Source organism: Opisthocomus hoazin, chromosome 10, assembly GCF_030867145.1.
Source record: "Opisthocomus hoazin isolate bOpiHoa1 chromosome 10, bOpiHoa1.hap1, whole genome shotgun sequence".
NCBI classification, from domain to species: domain Eukaryota; kingdom Metazoa; phylum Chordata; class Aves; order Opisthocomiformes; family Opisthocomidae; genus Opisthocomus; species Opisthocomus hoazin.
The window spans coordinates 30,285,314-30,301,790 of record NC_134423.1 but is presented as its reverse complement, the minus strand read 5'-3'; the positions used below and the strand labels follow the sequence as shown (position 1 = coordinate 30,301,790).

The 16,477-nt window shown below is 39.0% G+C and overlaps 1 protein-coding gene across 12 annotated transcripts in view; it reads left to right on the top strand.

Moving 5' to 3' along the window:
• The window catches only part of MEGF11 (multiple EGF like domains 11), a 283,040-nt gene that overhangs the window by 53,134 nt on the left and 213,429 nt on the right, over nt 1-16,477 (top strand). For all 12 annotated transcript variants that reach the window (XM_075431918.1, XM_075431915.1, XM_075431925.1 and 9 more), the window contains exon 2: nt 15,372-15,484. The gene's annotated coding sequence lies outside the window, so the exon portion shown is untranslated. The remainder of the gene's footprint in view (nt 1-15,371; nt 15,485-16,477) is intronic.

Genomic DNA, 16,477 nt, shown 5'->3' with positions numbered 1-16,477 from the left:
ATGAACTGTTTTATCAGATGGATATCGGGCAACTTGTGCAGAGGGCGGATGAGTTCTGCTCTGTGGGTTCCTGTGGGAATACACACATATGGCTGTGTCACACTGAAAACAGCGGGAGTTGGAGTAGGGGTGCAATCGGGGATGATGGCTGATCATAGAGAAAGGAGTAGAGGTAATTGATAATGTTTTCTTAATCAGAAGATGTCAATACGTGAAGCTGTCTTTTTTTCAGAGCATGCGTACTGTTTTTGACAAAGGTGAGTTTCTGGTCAAGAGGAGAAAGCCTGCTCAGCTCAAATTTGCCAGCGTTTGTAAGGGAACCGACTCAGTTTCAAATGCCTGTTCTTGGTTCAGGTCAGGGTTTTGAACTTCTGCCTCTCTAAATGCGTTTAGGGGCTATTACACAATATATACTATTATAACATAGGTGCGTGGCAAAGAATGTCACTATTATTTCTTGTCTAAAAGATGTGAATACATTTCAAAGTAGAATGGGAAATTTTTGAAATCTTGAGAGCTTTTATGAGGAAGTGAAACTATGTATTGCCTTTCTCTAATACTGAAGAGTTTCAAAATGTGATGTGGAGGTGATCTGCAACAGACACAAGACCAAAGGACAGAGAGTGTGGCCTGGGATGAGCAGGTATGGAGGAAGTGGCAGAGGGTAATTTTTAAAAATCTTCCATCCATTAATTTCATGTTCCTGCTTTGTAATCTAATGCACTGTAGATGTGTGTCACTTGTTTATTTTCTTTTATTTGTCAAGGGTCAGGAACAAAAAAAGCACAGTTTTAGGATTTTCACAAGTGTTTCTGCTAAATTTTCCTACTTTTAGACTTGACTGGAATATTATTTCAAACTGCAATAAATTGGAATCAATGTTGATATACAGTACTTCCTCAGAGGCTTTATTGTATTCTGCGTTCACAGTTGGACGACATGTCTTTTGGTTATGCTTAGCATCACAAGCAACATAAATTTAATGGTTTTAACAAATTCCCTCCTGGATTTTTTCATCACCAAAGCTCGTGTTTACAAGTTTGAACGTGCTGTTCTGTTTAAGACAATGTGTATGAAGAAGTGGATATCAGGATGAAGAAAGGCAAGCAGAGGATTTCTTCCAGGTCATGTCTGAGTGATAGTGTCAATGTGTACATGCTTGTAGAAGACTTTGGTTTCTAGTTATAATCAATACTTGACATATTTTTCCCGTGATTAAATTAAAGCCGGGAAAATGAGATTTCCCTTAGGAGAAAACAAGTGGCAAAAGAGTTCATTGGTGATCTGCATCTAATCCAAATAAGTGCTACAATTACCTCTACTCTCATTCACTTATTTGTCCCTGTTTCCTGCTGCTGGCCTGGTGCCTAATAACTTTCTGGCTTCCCACCCACATCAGAAAGAGAAATAGTTCATACATGTGGATTTGCTATCTTCAGTACTCTACAGGATTCCTTATTAGTAAGATAAAAGAAAACAAGTTAATGTTACTAGTGTTACAGCTATATTTCTTCTGCATAATATTTTGCAAACAAATCTACACACACTTCGCACCCTTAAGATTCTGTGCCAGAATCCACATGCTGCAAGGTCATGGAGTAAGCATGTTTTCCGCATCAGTAACGAGGACAGCCAGACACTGGGTTCCATCCAGCACAGCTGTGGCAAGCTTTAGGCTTCTGTAAGAATACTTCTGGATTGGCAGTTGGTGCTTTCTTTGCCTTGTGTACTGTAGTATTTTTGCTAGGGGCTGGGATTTCAGCTTCTTGTGTGTGCTCCTTGTGGGATGTAGATCTTCACTACACGCCCAGGCTTTGCAGTTAGGTGTCAGCTGCTCATTGCCTGCTTTTCTGCCTGCGTGTCAGTCCATGGCTGGGCACTGGAGAGCTGGTGGTGTGAATGACGTATTCACTTGGTTCTTTAAGGACAATTTCATGAAAATGAAAACAGTTAGGAATCATATTAGCTTGAAGAAAGGCATCAGGTAGAAAAGTATGTCTGGAACTATTTAAAGAGTATTTTCCAGAAATTATAGTCCAACTTTATCTTCCCCACAACAGTAGTTTCATTAGATTCTGAAAGAGACTTTGCAGGGTTGCAGTGGAGCAACAGTGCTCACAGTAGGTCAGCCAGGGCTTACCTGCTTCTGTGAGCCAGCTGTAGCCTTATTTCTCTGTTCTGGGAATAGAAGTCAGCAATCACTTTTCCATTAATGGTTCCTACATCCTGAGTCTCTTTCCCTGTGGTTTTTTGGAGGATTAACCATTGGAAATAAATTATTCTTTTACACTTCACAGTTTGTTTTTGGTTTCTCTTAGACCATGGAAATAATTAAACTGCTTTGAATCTGGAAAATGAGTATATTAAATAGTTGTCTGTTTTTTCATTTTGATATCAAACTTCCTTTGTGCACTGCTATTGAACTATGAAAAATCTTTAAAAATCCCTGACAAGTGAAGATGCTTAGCCGGTTGTTCCTGTGAAAAGTAGAAGACATAAAGATGTTGTCATTTACATTCCTGAGATAGCTGGTCACAGACTCTAAGACGATATTCATATGCAAAGCTGAAAATTATGGTAGCATTAAATTAAAATTAATAACTCAATCTTTATGACATTAAGTCAGAGGCAGTCTACTGTTATACTGTCTATGAAGCCTACAGTTATTTACAACCCAGATGTTTACAGAAAATGAAGCAACCTTTTTCTCTTTTTCTTTTTTTTTTTTGAGGGGGTGGGAAGAGGAGGGGGAGCTACTGCTTCCTCATTAAGTGCCGACCTCAGTGGTACGTTTGGCCCTTCCAGGTAAACATTGTTCATGACACATCCCAGAACTGATGTTGACTCAGAGCAGAACAGACAGAAACTGGGAATAGTTCAGTTGCAAAAATAAGCAATAGTTCAGGTGTTCAACTACCGATGTGGAAAATTGCTCTGACAGTCATGATGTTGTTCTATCTTTTACAAAGGCTTAAGCTATCATTTACTTCAAATGCGTCAACTGATGCCTTGTTTCCTAGCACATGCCAGCCTGTACTGTGCTGCTTGTGCTGGTGGTTGCTGATGCCCTGTGCTGTGCATGTGTGCATGTACTGAAAGAGCACATTGCGAACTGGACCAAGGAACTTATTCCTTAAAAATGTACACAGACTACTTATCATGCAGGAGTTGTTCTCTGTTGCTATACCAGTACAACTTCTGCTGAAGCAACTTCAAATAATAAAATACAGGAGCAGATTTATCAAGCTTACTTTCACTCTTGTATATTCAATTATGAGCATCTAGCTAATTCTTCTTGAAGAAATGCGTACTCTTTAGCCTATAATTAATATGAATGCAGAAGCCAGAGATTCTGTTTCCATTTTCTAGATGTGAAGTTTTGGTGATAAACAGCAACTTGACGTGATTAAGAAGAATTTGGTACCTTGAATACTTGACTCCAGAATCCTGCTTTCAGATTTGGTCCATTGTAATTGAAGTTATACACTAAATGACTATATGCGACTCTGTAGACTGTACTAAGGTTTTGCTCGTTTATTATGTTATGGGATTTTCACCTGGGAAAGCTAGAAGGTACTAAGGTTCTTGACTGTTCCTTGCTTGCTAGAATGGTACTCCATATTTAATCTAGGAGACTAGTGATCTTCTCAGTACCAAGGTGGACTGGATTGTAGTACAATAAGTACTGGAAGACCTTGTGGACTGGAGTAGCAGTAAGAAATTTAGTAAAAGAAATACAAAGATGTACACTCAGGAGCTAACAGCATAAATTTTTGCTATAAGGTAAAGGTTCGTTGTTCGCATATTACAGAGGAGAAGAGAGATCTGGGTATAGTCATGGATGTCTGTGAGCTGCCAATATGAAGTGCAATGCTGTTCTAAGACTGATTCAGTAAGGTATTTTTGTGTGGAGATAGAAAAGTGCCAGAACCGTTGTACAAGGTAGTGGTGAGACCCCCATTAAGAATGTTACATATTGCTGCTGTTCCCCTTATTAAAAAAAAAATTGAAAAAATTAAACTTGGATCAAATGTGGAGAAGGCTTCTGTGGTAATTAAGGGTGAGTGTCAGGAGGATGGGGCCAGACTCTTTGCAGTGGTGCCCAGCGACAGGACAAGGGGCAACGGGCACAAACTGAAGCAGAGGAAGCTCCAGCTGAACCCGAGGAAGAACTTCTTCCCTCTGAGGGTGACGGAGCCCTGGCCCAGGCTGCCCAGGGAGGCTGTGGAGTCTCCTTCTCTGGAGATATTCCAGCCCCGCCTGGACGCGGTGCTGTGCAGCCTGCTCTGGGTGACCCTGCTTGGGCAGGGGGTTGGGCTGGGTGACCCACAGAGGTCCCTGCCAACCCCTGACATTCTGTGATTCTGTGAAGGCAGGGAGAAACCTATCACATGCGAACACAGGTTAAAGAAGCTGCCCTTAATTCCTCAGTTTCTGTTGTCACTCTTCTTTTTTTTTTTTTTTTTGTTTCCTTTAATGCACAGCATGCTAAAGTGTATTTGGAAGTGGGCACTGGGGGTCATTTAAAAACATTAATTGCTTTAAAACAGTCTCTTTGGAAAAAGTTGTTACTGATAGTGCCAAAAATAGTGACAAAGCAATGATCTGCTCATGCAACAATGGTACAGCTGAAATCGAGCGGGAGACTTGCATGACTCACAACGCTTACGGTTCTCCTAGCAGTAGCAGCTTCTTTCCTCTTCTCATTCGTATGATTTTCCTATAGTCTCTTACAATTATTAATTGAAATAAAGGACCAACCATAAATACATAACTTGTCCTGTGCACTGCTCATGTAGTTGAATCTGACATGCCGAAGAGCTCTGACGGGAGGGGTCGTGAGTGAACAAAAAAGCAGAATTTGGCAGTAAGAAATAGAAACCTCTCTCATATAAAAACTTGTTTATTCATGAACATCACAAAGCCCATAATTTTTTTGAACCCACTCACGGTGCCAAAAATGGCAGCATGAGGAGAAATGTGTCCAAGAACAAGCATCAGATGTGAGGCTATATGATGTCATAGAATCATTATGTCACTCAATGCCAATTGATTTCTAGGGCTGATTGCAAGCAATCATTAATCACTTTGTATTGAACAGCATGCCAGCTCCATCACATCTGGGGCAAGTGCAAGTGGCACCTATTTAGCCAACATCCTGCTCTCAGCACTTTTACACTTCATCTTTCAAACTAAACCGCACTGCTAGGGATGCAGCAAATTATTATTTTTTTTTTTTTCTGTATGTCTCTTATTTTTCCTAGAAATTCACATCTTTGAAAAACCTTAGCTTACTTGTGAGTTCAGTGTTCCCTGCTCATGCTGACAGTAGTGTGCCACTGAACAACGGGGCGTGTCCTAGGTGGAATTAATAGAGCTGCTGTAGGAATATTTAAAACTTCTGAGTATTATTATGTTACTCTATATGCTTAACAGAGAGAAAAGTGAGATGGTGTGAGGAGTGTTCCTCTTTTACACATCTGTAGTGGAAAAAGTTGTGCGAGTGAGGTGTATACTCAGATTCTGGTATTAGAATAGTCTCATGGAACCCAGGTGTTCCTTTACTGTATGTAGCTAATATTAAGCAAAAGCATTAGGATAAGTATTATCAAAGCCAAAATGTCTTGAGAAATGGGAGCTAACTGACATGACACATTAACTATACAAACTGCCCTATGGCGTTAATGCCATGCATTTATTCTGCTCTTCCTTTCTGGTTCAGAAACAGACATATTAAAGCTGATACAATGTTTCTGATGAATCCCATGGCATTTTGTAGTAATGACAAATTTCCTTTTGCCTTTCTCCATGTGCCTGACAATCATGAAAAGTTACTTAGACATGTTACATCAAATTGGAATATTTTTAAATATAAATGTTCCTCCATAGGTGAGGTCTCGGACAGTCAAAGTGATTGGTAACAAAATGTTGCATTCCTAGGAGATTATGAAATACATTGTCCTTTTGTAATGATTACTCTCGAAGGATTGTAGCCATTCTTTTGAAATCCCTGCTTAATCTCTGCAGGTTCTGTTATTTATTTTGTCAGTAACTTCAGTTGTGATGGCTTGCTGTCAATCATCCAGTGTGAACAGATAGGTGAATTTCATAAAATATTCTATTGGTGCTGTCCCACACCCGAGGAAGAATTTACCAGCCAACTTTGGTATTATTAATGAGACATAACTCATTAATGACCTGGGTCATCTGTTTCTGTAAGGCAGGAGAACGTGTATCTAAAGACGACTTGTAATCCTAATGTCTTCTTAGAGTATGCTAAACAATAGTCATTGATAAAAACATAAATTACAGTTATTACATACTTCATTTTTTATGGTACATAACTAGATAATTCTCCAAAGAACATTTATCACATCTATTTTCATTAATTAACATTAAATGTCATTAGCAGTCAGCTCTGCTTGATCAAAGACAGATAAGTTGTAGCAAGATTCTGAGAAATAACATACCATTTACTAATTATATTATTGATTTTATGGTGTGAAGAATCCTAATTACATGTGATATAAACTGGACCTAGATGAGCCTGCTGGGGGTGTTTTGAACATGAATAGTTCCTGGCAGTTCTGAGCATCTCCCTTGCATAAATCACTACTGCGCCTGGTTGTGCATCTGTTTTCAAAGGTGATGTTTTAATGGACTTTGAAATCTGAAAAAGTGCATTCTGTGTGGCTCCACATGAAAGAGGAAAGAGATTTGGGATTTTTTTTACTCCTGATTTTAATCATTCTGAAAAGATTTTAGATCTGTAGGCGGATACTTTTGAACAGTTGAAGTAGTATATCGTTGATTTTAATTAGTAGGCCAGCCTAATACAGAATTTCCCATAGCTCCCTATGACTTTTTTTTTTTTTTAAATTAGTTTTTATTACTTTCTTCAAAGTTAATGATAGATTTAGACTTTCAAAATTTTAATTTAGTGTGCAGGCAAAAAAAGGAAAAAAAAATCACGAGGTGAATATTTGATTAGAACAAATGCAGATCTGAGAAACAGGAACAACCTCAGATATGTCTTATGTAAGTATAGTGCTTTCATAGAAAAAACGAAAAGGAATTTAGATCGATGACATAATTATGAAATGTTACTCTTGCCCTTAATTACTTATACTTAAGAACATGAAAAGCCTGTTTTTTAAAGTATGTGCCTATGTATGTAATTAGCCTATTCAGTGGCATGAAATTTCAATTTACTCTCAGTTCGTGATAATAAGGTGATACATTACTAGTAAATATTTTGCTTAAATTGTAAAGTGTGAACATCTTTCAGAGCTAAACTGATAAATTTCCAAATTTCCAGCTGGCCTTTTTGTGCTTGTTCTCACAGCGAAGTTGTAAGGTCAGAAGGGGATATTTTGACCAAATCTTTCTGAGGAAGCACTTGAAGACAGACAAAATACTCCATCAGAGTCAGTATTTTTTTAAAAAAAGAAGTGTTTGAAAAATGAGAATTGTTTACTACAATTTTTTAAAACCAAATTCCAGTTTTCAAGTGTTCAAGAGCTTCTGACTGCTGTACTTGCCACCTACTTATTCCAACTCCCACCTGATGTCTGACTTGCTGGTTAGCAAATCAAAGCACTGAAGCAGTCTGAAAAATGAATGACTGGGCTGGTGGGTGGGCTCCAAGCTCAAACAAATAAACAAGCAAAACACATCACATCTCCATACCTCATTTATATCTGTTGTCTGCTTTGACACAGGATGAGTGTTTTTCATTCCTCCGTAGATGAGACTGGACAGCATAAGTTATGAAAAATAACTAAAATCCAGTTAACCATTATGTTGTGTTTTTATGTAAACTTTTCTTCTATGAATGACAGTCAGAATAGAGTGTTTGGAAGAAGGACTTGTTCCATTTTAGCAGGGCTAAGACTGAGGCGAGAACAGCTCAGGGTGTACACACGGCCTGTGGATGACAAGTGTGCCTGGCACTCAGTACTGCTGCCAGCCATTACCTGTGTGCCTGTTTTGTGGAGAGGAGGACTTCTGCTAGGTCTGATGTTGTTTAGCAGGACACATGTAAGCGATATTTGCTCAGATAATCTCAACAAAAAGTAAGCTGCGTTAATCTTACATTACACTAAGTTAAAAAATGTATAAACAATTTTTAAGCTCCAGTTTTTGTGCCTCTCCAGAGCGGTTAATAAAGCACTTGTAGGAAAGTGTTCTCCTCTGCCATTTGGGTGCTGTGGATCTGAGAGCAAGCTATGGAGAGGGCTCAGTAAGAGGACTTAGCAGATGGTACGTGTACGATGTTGACGAAGGAAGAATACAGAGAGAAAACTGTACTTGTCTTAACTTGTGGAAAAAGCCTCAATTAGTACATCTGTAAAGTGATGGAAGTCAAGCCCCAAAATTATCCCAAAAACTGTCTCTCTCATAATTTTCATTAACCTTTTTTCTCTAAGTAGTTAAATAAGTTTTCAATGCCAAATTTAGGAGGAGGGGGAAGGGGAAGCTGAGGTAGTTGCACGCACCAGTAATTCAGATCTGGGTTTGTCCGTAGTGGTTTTTCTAGCTACTGTTTTTCTGCCAGAAAGAAAATACTAGCTCTAACCCGAGTAGCTCCAAGTACCATCTGTATCTGACTACTGAGCTGGTAGATCCAAATTATCTCCAGATACAAACTGGCACCATGAACTCAATGGAGTTCAGCCATTTACACCCGTAGAGACTTCAGCCCTTACATCTTCTTTGCCTTCATTCTATCCAAGATATTTCTCTGCAGCCCCTCAGTTCTGTGTGGGTTTGCTCTGTCTGATGTATTTATGAACGTTCCTCTCTCAGCTTTATGACAGATATTTTGCACAGTGCCCTGTTACTGTAAGCCAGGTGCTTTTATCCTTAATGAACAATTTCCTGGAAAAAGAAAGAAATAAACAATAGATAAAGTAGGTCATGGAGACAGCAGAGTCAAGAGCTTTGCATAGTGATGTAAAATTAAATAAGGCTGGGGTCATGTTCTCACTTATCTCTGCAGTTGCTCTAACAGTGTCTGTGGTGGTTCCTGGAAAGGTGAGGATATTTTGGGAGACTGTTTGGATCTGCTGGGAGTTTTGGCTACAGTCTCCGCTTCGTTCTGCTCTGCGCAGAGGAGAAAACAGGCACAGAAGTGTAAGACCTGGATGTTATGAAAGAGCATTTGCATGCATATGCTGCTACTGCCTGTCTCAACCTGTCTCAACCCATCTTAGTGAAGGTGCAGTTGGGTACTGCTCTGTGGCTGAATGAAGACTGTTCATGGGGTCTGTCTGCAGTTTTATATCTTGAAGGTCTACAGTCAGTGAGAAGTGGTCAAGAAATGCAAGTCCAAGTCTAGACTGCAGAGACATTTTGCTTCATGAAGTGCCCCATGGCAGTGACCATCAGTAATAGCAAAGACCTTGTTCACACACCGTGACCTACTGCACGGCATCGGCTTGCTGTCCTAGAGAAGGGCAGGTCTGTTCAGCCTATTTTCCATGTTGGATGCCTAAACCTAAGAGCTTATAGCCATTTTTAGGCACATAAGCAACTGACCTGATTCTCAGATAGACAGAGATTTGTGTGTGCTCTGAAAATTGGATAAATTACATGGATTCCTAACTTCAGGCTTTTAGCTTTGACATGATTGAACCAAATACCATTCCTCCAGTATTGATAGTGTACCAGATACACCCTGTAAGAAGCACAGGAAAGCACAAAGGATTATTGCAGCTTCTGAGGAAACCTCTCATATTTCAAGTAGAAAGGCAATTTTTAGGTGGACACTCTAATTCTTAAACCATTAGAAATCTAAAAATTAATTTAACATTTATCTTATATTTAGCAGACATTCATAGCAAAAGTTATATTCTGTATGGGCCAGTCAATGTTTTTAATAGCCATGAAGTTAAAAAATTTTAGATTAATATTTCAAGAGGCAGAGAGGGAAATTGAATGCAGGAAGAGAACATCTGAGTGCTGTTGTAACAGAGAATGCCAGGGAGGATAAAGCACTGGGAAAACCCAGAGGAGAACAGATGAAGATACATGCTATTGAACCAGTGGGGTTAGTAAAGGTATGGATGCAGAGGAAGCAAACATTTTTGCCTTACTGTCTTATGAAGAAACTGAAGATAAAAAGCTTTGCCCTGCCTGCAGCATTTCTTGAAAATATATGTTTAGTTTCAGTGTTCATTTTATTCCAGTGTTCGGTTTCATTTTATTTGGATTACTATCTTCAAAGTTCAAGGCATTCACCAACTTTAAAGCCAAATTGGAAAAACTGAATCTGGATTCTCAGTGCAGCTCCAAGGCTTGCAAATCAGCCTTCTCCCATAAATACTGCACTGTTTCTGGAAGAGACAGGTCTTTAAATGAAATATGAGATGTAGCATCGGGATGTGATAGTACTGCTGTAGATCAACAGCCATCAATCTGTGTTACTTAATTTGTCCCTGGCTCAGCTGTTCACTGTACTTGGGACTTCTTTGCTGTTTGTTTCATTTTATTTTCCTCTGAGATAAATGAAGACAAAAGGAAGGGGTCAATTGTTCTTGACAAATAGAAGTAATTTTTTAAAATATAACAATAAAGGATATTCTATATTTTCAAACAGTGCTTTTTTTTTCCTGACTTTCACAACACTTTTACAGAATCATACTTAATTTATTTCACTCCATATAGGTTGAACATCCTTATATTTCATTGGTTGTTACTCCTGTTTTCAGCTCAACTTCATGTACACTCCTTAAATACTGCAAGCAAATTTTATTGGAATAAATGGTTGGGTTTTTTAAGCTAAATGCTTAGAAATGTATTATTCCTCATCTGGGCAAACCTGTAACACTTACTTTGCTCGATTTGTCCTGGGTGTTGTGGGGATACAAGGTCTTTGTTGGTCAAAGTTTCTAAGGAAGCATATGTTGTAATTGTTTGACATCTTGAACACGGATTAGGTGGGTGGCTATATGTAAGCAAGCTAACTTGAGTTCTCAGGAGATCAGCTTTTTGATGGGTGTCAGCTTACTTTCTCTTCTGAAGTAATATATGTGAAGGAATATCTGAAATATGCATGGGATAGTGAATATAAATATACTGTTAAATCAGTAGAGAATGTGACTCCCCACAAAATCTCAGCAGCTGTAAAATTCCACTGCAAAAAGACTGGGATCGGTGTGGGAACACTGCAGCACTGGCTGCCTTCCTCTGCCATCCCCTTACAGCAGGGCTCAGACGGTGAGATCGGGGGTGGAGGGTTAAGCAGGCAAATGCATAAAGTGGCTCTTTGTGAATTTCCTTGTTTACCGTGTTTTAACTGAGAGGGTTCAGGTATGACTGCCCCAGGAGGATTTCTTAGCTTGCAGGAGGTCGTCTTCTGTTGAAATACTGCAGGGTACTACCAGGATTTTGCCTTTGAAGCCTGCCAACACCAACTTGCTTTTGGCAGAAAGTGCCGGTGGAATGTCAGCCATCTCCCTGTCCTAACTGGCAGGGTTTGGGAGATCGGTTCAGGGCTTAGGCACTACAAGGAACACTAACGTTTCAGTGGACTTGAGTTTGGATTAATAACTTAAAGGGCCAAATGTTCAAAGGGCTGGCTTCCAATTTTACACTGGTAGTTGAGTACAAGTACAAAATTATGGGCAGAAAATCACAGATAATTTTTTTTCCAAGCTGACCTTTCTGAAAAGGAGCCAGCAATTATCTGGATTTGGGCACTGTTTCAGCAATGTTTTTAGGTGTTGTTAATGTAATATTTTCATTATGTAGTTCTGCTGAACTATTGATTAACTATGCAATTATGTAAGAAAGAAATCTAGTATTGTAGTGAAAAATAGCTTTTTGTAATTTTTCAATTGGTACTTGTGCTTTGCACAAGCGTGCATGGATATTGAGTTTGTGTAAGTACTGATAGAATAAAAGTGTGGTTTTTTGTGTGTTGATGTTGATCTCACAGAGTGGACAGTTAATGCCAAATGTGTTTATGCATTGTTGCTCCAGTATCTAATCACTTTCCAGTTTGTAATATGCTTATTCATAAAGCACCTGGCAGGTTGATCAGTCCTCATCCCCTGTTTTCTGTGGAAGATACTGAGACTTTGAGAACTTCTATGTCCGAAATTTCAACTGAAGCTTCAAAACGCCGTGTTATATGGTGGTTAAGTGCCTCTGAAGGCTCAGAGCTAGCCTACAGAAAATACTAGATGCAGAACTTGGGTGGAATTTGAGCTACCCCAGTCTAGCCCACTTTGCTAACCCAGTATCACATCTTACATCTTTGACCATATGATTTAAACCCAGGTCCTCTGAATCCTAGACACATACACCAGTCTTTGTCTGAATAAACGCCTTTCATCACCCATAGCTAAACTAATTGCCTGGATTGCTTGCTTAGTGGCATGTCTTTGTGGTACTTTGACCCAGTTTTCCTCTGAGAGCACCGAAGGAACTGTCCTGAGTTTCCAGAAATAACACTTGATAGATAGAAAAGAGTATACTTCATTATTTATTCCTGCTTTGCTCTAGCCGAGCTCCCAATGACTCCAGTGGAAGTCAGCCTTAAAATAGTGCTTAACACTGAAGCAAACCTTCAGACTTCATGAGATACCCGTGGAACTGTAACAGTGTTCACTGTGGCAAATGCAATGCACATTGATATATTTTAGAGATTAGAAAATGAAAGCAACTTAAGAGGTTTGGACATTCAGTTTCCATTAAAATCAGCCCCCCACCCAGTTATGGAAAACCGAGCAACAGTGGTTGAAAGAATATAAGGGAGAGTCATGAGGGCACTCTAGCAGTTAGGACCCCGGTGCATTTATCCAGTCTTTAAAAGAAAGCCTCTGAAATTACATCTTGGGAAATAGAATTGGTTCCTTTATTTGTGCTGAGCAGTACCTACTTCACTGAATGATGTAGCAGAGGTGGCTGCTGCTAAGACTAAGCAAGTATGACTCAGGATGCAGCTCTTTGTACTTTTCCTTGGTGACTTCCCCATAAACTGTGAAAATGTCTAAACTTTGCTTTTATTCTTTTTTATTTCCCAAGTCATATCAATTACAGAAAATACAATGGAATTTTTAAATTTGTTTCTTTCATTCCCAACTTTCACTGTAACTTCAGGTGTGAACTTTGGTTGAGCAGCAGAGGAGTATGGTCAGCTTTCATAGAGAGCATAGAATAGTTTTATCCTGAAAAGTTAAGGTTCCTGCTTACTTTTATTGGCATTACCCTTTTGGATAGAACGACAAAGTTGGGCCAAGCTTGTCTCCATTGTATGAACTCAAGTGTAAGGTAAGAAAGATCCCAGTTCTGTACATCTTGTCGGTCTGTTCCTAGCTTGTGCCACTGCTGGGATTGGCCTCTTCAAGGAACTGAACTGTACAAACTGGTCCCATGCCGTGAGGCTGTAAACCTTCACAGGAGACTGCGAAGGAAACCTGCTGAAAGTCAAACGCAGTGCTGCTGTCCTGGTCAGCTCTATTGCTTTCCTTGTCTGTGTCACCTCTAGGTGACAGGAGACTCGTGTCTGGAAATGGTATCATGGTACTATATTTGCGAATAGTAGTGACTTCTGCATCTCCTCCAAGTACTTCCAGCTGTTGAACTGCCTTCTTGAAACCACAGGCTGAGATGCATGCAGACCTTTAAGAGAGCAGTGCTTAAGGCGAATGTGGAAAAGCTGAGTATATGACTGACAGCATGGGTTTTGCAGCACAAATTATAGACCAGGTGTTTTGCACTGCATAATAATTTGCCCTCAGTGCAATGACTCCTACAGGCTTAAATAGACCCTAACTGAAATATCTTTTGTTAACAGAGGCAGCTCCTTGCCTACTGTGCTTCCACATTAGTCGTGTAAGATGTCAGCACAGGGAACCCAGCAACCCAGTGCATACGCTGGTATTTCTGGTAGTTCTATCACCTGAATTTCCCTGTGCTCAGATGATAAGAATCGCATTCTCTGTGCTTTTGTATTCAGTACCTGATTTTTCCTGGAAGTGTTTATCTGTTTAAAACAGCTTTAAATCTTCGTTAAAAATAAAACAAACCCACAACCTGTCATTGGCAATATTTCTGTTGGTCATGGCAACAATTTTTAGAGGTGACTAGTGAGTTTGAGTGGCTTCATTCTTGACTGCCCAGATTAAACAGCCTGTTTCTTAACACGTATTCTGAGCTCTGCATATTATTCAGCCCTTTCATGGTATCTCAAGTTATTAATCATAAATGGAGGCATCCAAAAAATCCTGATCAGTTTTGAAACTCGTGGCCTCATTTAGCTTTCATAACAGCTTGTTTCTAACAAAATCTGATGTAGAGCCAAATGAAGTGTGTGTTTAAATGATCCCTTGCCTAAACTATCGTGAAAATTTCAGATGGGATGAGAAGGAGGAATGCCGCAGAGGGCAGCTTGTTGGAAGCTTGCTACTACTTAGAGACTAAAATAGTGTAATCAGCAAACACTCAGTCACTTTAATGCTTCTTCAGTGAAATCCAACTTTTTGTTTGCTGGCTTAACTATTCTCTTGCATTTTCCTCAATCGCTCACACACAAATGCTAAAATACATTTTAATTTTGATGCAAGTAGATTTTCCTACTTGGTGGAAACTATAATTAAGAATAGAATGAGAGAATCTTTTGATAAATGTAATATGTTTATGAATAATCAGCATGGCTTTGTAAAGACTTCATGAATTGTTAAAACTCTTTGAAGTAAACATGTGGATCAAGAAGATCCAGTTAGATTTCCAGCAGGCTTTTGCCAGGTCTTTCATCAAACTTCCTGGAAGAAACTGAACTTTCTTGTTGGGATATTACAGAACAAAAATTCTGTATGTAAACAAAATGTTGTTTATATGATAGGAAATTATAGGAAACAAATTCTGAGAATCAACGATTGATTTCTAACAGGAGCAAGGAGGTGTCAAATGAAATTGAGGAGGCAGACAGAAAAACAAAGGAAGTATTTCATAGAATACATAGCTCAGATGTAAGACCCTCATGGGATGTTGTTGACACTAAAATTTAGATTTAGGGATTGAAATTTACATTTTAACAGATAAAAAATGAATATACAAATTATTGGAATAGAGTCCATCAAATGCTGTTAAACACAAATGTACTACCGGTGGCTGAGGAAGGCACAAAGTTGCAAAGTGATGGTTTAAAAGAGATGTGTTACTACCAGCCATCTTCTTTCACTCTTCCCTAGACACTTGCTATTGGCTGAAAGCAGGATAGTGGTCTTTGGTCTGACCACAATTATCTTATGCTCTGTAATTACTTAGAATGGCTTATCTCATTTCTGTCTTAATTTGTTTCCACTCCCACAAACACATTTTCTTTAACCCGCTATGTTTTCTGTTTTCCTAACTGCTCACAGGGCCAAGCAACTTCCGAGGAGCTTTCTTCTGCTATGTTGTCAATGCGCTGAGTATCTTCATGTGCTGATAGTCCGTAAAAACAAGATCCATTAGGAATTTTTAGCACTTTGAGGTAAGACTTTTTACAATAGCTCTTTGTTAAATGCATTGCCTGGAAATTTCTGGGAAAAAATCAGGCAAGCTTAATCGACTACATATACAGGTAGACATCCAAAGGAATGATCATCAAAAGTATATAAGGATTTAACAATATTGCATGCTAGTGAAAGACACTTTGTAAGTTTTCCCTGATTAGAGCTGGGCACCAAATTAGGGCTTTTTGCCTGATTTAGAACTCATTTCATCCCAAATTGAGAGAAAAGCATTCGGTTTAGAACTTTGTGATGGACTGGAAATTCTGTTTGAATTTCATGTCAAATAAGTCATGTTATGAAATATTTTATGACAGATATGACAAAATGAAATATTTCATTACTACTGCCCCTGAACAGGAAATTCTCTAATGGTCATTTTTAGTTAAATTTTCTAGTCTGTCAGCCAAGGAAGCAGAGGAGAAATTTAATCTGTGGTTTTGGTTTTGTTTTTCTTTTTTTCTCCCAGCCACTTAAAGTATGCAGTGATCCTCTTTCACAAGAATATTACAAAAAGCACATCCTCAACACCTAGAGAAAGCTTTAGAGGATACTTGCTTCACCCAGCAAGGATTCTTTGGGGTCTTATTTTCTTTGCATGTAGGTCTTAAGCTTGTGGAGTACTGTCATCCTCAGCTTGTGTTTTATCAACCACAAAAGAGAGTAATAAACCTGCTTTTGCCCACACTCTCATGTACTTCATCCAATTTAAAGGATCATCTGCATCTTCTGGTCTCTTTGCAAACCCGAGCACAGTTTCCTCAACAAAGAGTTTTGTAAAGTGAATCCACAGACAAATAAATCAATGACTTGCCACCTACTAGTTTTTCTATAGCTGAGATTTGGGGCTTAAGAGTGAAAGTGCGCTTGCTTTCTTTTGTGGTGGAACCAGTGACCTGTATCAATATTGTAGGTGAAATAAGGACATTTATTCAAAAAGGAGCAAGGTATGTGAAAATGGCTTAATGAGTAGC